The sequence below is a fragment of the Limulus polyphemus genome, unplaced genomic scaffold (genome assembly GCF_000517525.1).
Source record: "Limulus polyphemus unplaced genomic scaffold, Limulus_polyphemus-2.1.2 Scaffold9086, whole genome shotgun sequence".
In the NCBI taxonomy this organism is placed as follows: domain Eukaryota; kingdom Metazoa; phylum Arthropoda; class Merostomata; order Xiphosura; family Limulidae; genus Limulus; species Limulus polyphemus.
Window position 1 is genome coordinate 17,020 of NW_013674696.1, and position 4,395 is coordinate 21,414.

At 38.5% G+C, this 4,395-nt stretch overlaps 1 protein-coding gene across 1 annotated transcript in view; it reads left to right on the forward strand.

The window, feature by feature from the left end:
- Window positions 1–4,395, forward strand: part of LOC106475741 (growth factor receptor-bound protein 10-like) — a 24,517-nt gene that overhangs the window by 16,799 nt on the left and 3,323 nt on the right. The window lies entirely within an intron of this gene.

Consider the following 4,395-nt stretch of genomic DNA (forward strand, 5'->3'; position numbering starts at 1 on the left):
GTGCTGCCTCGCTGCCTGCCCGCTAGTCTTACACTGGTAAATTAGGGACGGCTAGCGCAGATAGTCCTCGTGTAGCTTTGCGCGAAATTCAAAAAACAAAAACAAAAAAACAAAACTGTTCCCGTCACTTCAAAAATGAATGTTGAGCTCTGACTGCGTGCACAGCTTTTCAAACGCGAGACAGACTAACGCTCGGACAAACATCACGGTTCGCAATATATATATATAAGATGTGTGTCTGTTTGTCCGTGACGAAAATGTTCCAACTTCCCGACCTCTAATCACCTTGTAACTTTCAGGGATTCTTAAACACCTTACTATTCATTTTCTCGTTTTCACGAGCTTAACAGCAGTTTCCATTTTATCCCTTGCTACTTGCCATAGTACCGGCTATAGCCGCAGGTAAGCGTGTCAGTCTATTCGTAAGTGACCGTGATTTTATTTTTTGTAATATACAGAGTAATATCTAACATGTTAGAATTATTTAAAAGTTAAAGAAACATTACACGAGTGGTCAAACTCTAATTACATGCTTGTTATAATTGCGCAAAGATATTCTACGGGCTATCTGTGCTTTTCCAACCGCAGGTATCGAAACCCGATTTCTGTCGTTATAAGTCCATGACTTACCGCTGATCCACCGGAGGACAAACATTAATGATTAAGAAAACAAGTAATTTTCAGCGGTTAATAACCGTAGAAGTATTACTGTTACGTTGTACGCTTGTTTGTTTGCTTGCTCTGAAGCGCAAAGTGACACAGTAGAGGGCTATCTGTGCTGTGTCCACCGCGCGTATCGAACCCCGTTTTGTAGCGTTTACCGCTGAGCAAACCGGGAAGGGGGGGTTTATCATTCAGACAGTACAAGTTAATGAAACACCAATCCCTAAAAAAACAAACACTAGATAAGAGAAGTGTAATAGGCCAATATCGGTTATCAACAATTCAAATAAACAGAGAATAGAAACTGAAGAACGGTATGGTCTTACCAGTATTAAAACAGCGTTAAAACAACGCGCGCGAGCCTATTGAAGCTATGGAGCAATTAAAAAAAAAGTTTTTCAGTTTCACAATTACTTGTGTAAGGGCCGGTGATTGCTATAAAGAAGATGTAAAAGAAAATACAAATGAACATCTCATAATATTTCCCATGATGCCTCAAATGAACACTACTTTCTTGAGCGTAATACCCATTAAATAGGAGGCAAAATCCCTGCACTGGACATCAAGGTAGTTCAGAGAACTTAAGAGTGAAAGCAAAAATGAATACGATATACGTCAACCACACAGCGTTTGCTATATTCATTGCCAACGAAGCCTTTCGCCTAATACAAGGGCTTATCAGGCAGTGTAAAATTTTGAATCGTTAATTACCTATAAGGTACAGATACAAGTCTGTCCTTAAACGAAAGAGGCGTACGCACGTAGTCACTATTAAAAATATTTTGTTCGCCAGCAATGATGTTATTGGTTGTTTTGTAAAAGACTAGGGCAACATTGCAAGACGGTAAACAAGTCGTCCGGACGTTATACCAGACTTCTGTCTATGTTTACAGAAAGTGGAAGCAAAATAAGATGACACTCAGCTTTGCGTTAAACCATTGATAATGTAACTACAATACATTTATGCAGCTCGACATAGTGGAAAGGCTCTTCAAAAGTACTTGTTGATAAACCTAACGACAGAGATAAAATAACGTCTATTTTTCTTTTCATCTTTGGCGAGAATAAAAGTATTACGTAAGCGATTACCTATGTAACATCGACGTTAACTTTATTATAGATTGTTTTTTGAACTGAGGGTTTTTGTTTCTAAAGTGAAGTTTTATTGAACAATACTTCAAATTGTTTGTTGTAAAGCACAAAGCTACACGATGGGTTGTATATGCTCTGCCCCCCGCGGGTAACGAAACCCAATTTTTTAGCGTTATACACTCCAAGACTTGGCTTTTGTTTGTTTGTTTGTAATTAAGCACAAAGCTACACAATGGGCTATCTGTGCTCTGCTCACCACGGGTATCGAAACCCGGATTATAGCGTTGTAAGTCCGCAGACATACCGCTGTGCCACTGGGGGAGGGGGGGCAAGACTTGGCTGGGAAAGTAAATATATTGTGGCTAACGTTTTCTTTAGTATCGTATATTTTGTAGTCACGTGACGATTGAAATGTGTTGTTATTTAGTGGAATTATCCGAATTCTTGGTTATATATATTTTTACGTCTCCGTTTGTTAATTGATTTCCCGTAAATTCGTTCCGACGAAACTTTAGCGACACAAGTCCTTACTTAATAAAACTGGTTTATTCTTTCCGAATATAACTTTACGATACGCTCAACTTAAACAGTCGCGCTATAACAAACACTATAACGAACGAACGTTAACTTCAACAATACGTCTCTCTCTGACCGCAGTTCAATTACTCATTACCTACATACACATTATTGTCACCCTCTTATATATACCAGACTACCCTATATCTAGTAATCTCCCGACAATTCCCGAAGGTTCGAGAGAACGAGTCACGTGACCTCGGTGACGCAACAATATAAACTTTGCTGATTTAATAAAAGCAAATGTTGTGTTAATGAGTACAATTAAGATTTAATTTCGTAAGATCTTTTAATTACCAAAAAGGAGGAATATTTTTAGTCAAAATCCAAATATATATATAAAAAATACATGTAATGCAACGTTGAGATTAAATTAAAATTAATGAAATTATTTTTATACGTTGTTTAGACCCCCACTCCCCCCCCTCACGTCTTCAAACAAGAAAACTTGGAGTGTGCCATCGTGCGAGTAGTTGTGATTGAATATCGATCGTCATATATGAAGACGTGCACAGGATTTCGTTTCGTTAAAGTCAGTTTTTGTTTTATTGTTATTTCTGAAATTTGGTAAGAATTTTCTTCACGTAATACCCAGCATGCAACTGAATGAAACACTGTAAAGGTAAAATCAACTTACGCAAGCTCCTTCTTGTTTGTATGTTTGGAATTGAGCACAAAGCTACACGATGGGCTATCTATGTTCTGCCCCCCCCCCTCACGGGTATCGAAACCCGGTTTCTAGCGTTGTAAGTCCGCAGACATACCGCTGTGCCAGTGGGGGGGGGCGAGCTCCCTCTTATTGTTACCTGCTTTTCCGGGTTTTTAGTTAACTGCTATTATAGTTTCTTTACTTTCTATTCTCGTTAGTTTAATTTCTAGTTTCGTGTTTCCAACATTTAATACAATTATAAGTTTGTGTGTTCTTCTTAATTCATACACTGTTGTTATAGCAACTAACAAAAAAAAAATTAAAGCTGTACTTTTCTTTTGCAAAATTAATATTTCTAACGTACTAAAGAGGCCGTGAGTGGCTTAAGAGTTAGGGTGTCAGGCCATTGATCACAAGACTAAGGCTCGAGCTCCGACATGCCGCTAAATACACACACACACACTTATACTTCAGCTATGGCGACGTTTTAACTGTAAGAGTCAATACCACGAGCTGGCTAAGGCTAGCCGATCAAGCGGCAGATAATGCTGACTGGTTGTTTCCCTCTGGTTAGTAATAGATTAGGGATTATACTTTAATTTTAGAGACGTCTGATTAGGCCAATGTGTCGCATACAGGGACATTCAGGATAAAATTTTCAACATCTATCATTCTAAACAAACTTAGATATAACATGCGTAGTAACCAAACATGGAGTAAAATATCAAACGATTGGATGTTTTTTCATCAAGCTAGATGGCGCTAGCCAAGAAAACGTTCTACAATTTTGCTAGGTTTGTTTGTTTGTTTGAAGTTAAGCACAAAACTACACAAAGGGCTATCTGCGCTCTGCCCACCACGGGTATCGAAACCAGGTTTCTAGCGTTGTAAGTCCGCAGACATACCGCTGTACCACTGGGGGGCAATTTTGCTAGGAGACGGCTTGAATGGGTAGTAAAGAAAAACTTTAATATAAGTTTAACATAACAGCAAATGTATGTTTATGACGATAAAACCTTGTCGACACGTTGTACACTTGCTGTTATGTTAAATTTACATTAACGTTTTTCTTTATTACCCATTCAAGCCGTCTCCTAGCATTATTATTGCCCCCCAGTGGTACAGCGGTATGTCTGCGGACTTACAACGCTAGAAACCGGGTTTCGATACCCGTAGTGGACAGAGCACAGATAGCCCATTGTGTAGCTTTGTGTTTAACTTCAAAGAAACAAACCTAGCATTATTAGTCTCAAAGTGGGTTCCTCGTCATCGAATTTAAACAATATTCAATTTTATTGAGTTAGCACGCCACCTACAGAGTGCTGTAATATATCACAAACCTCTCCATCTTCAAAACAGGAATTCGGAGAAAATTGAAAAAATATGAACAGATCTCTTTTTATAGTTTGTTAATA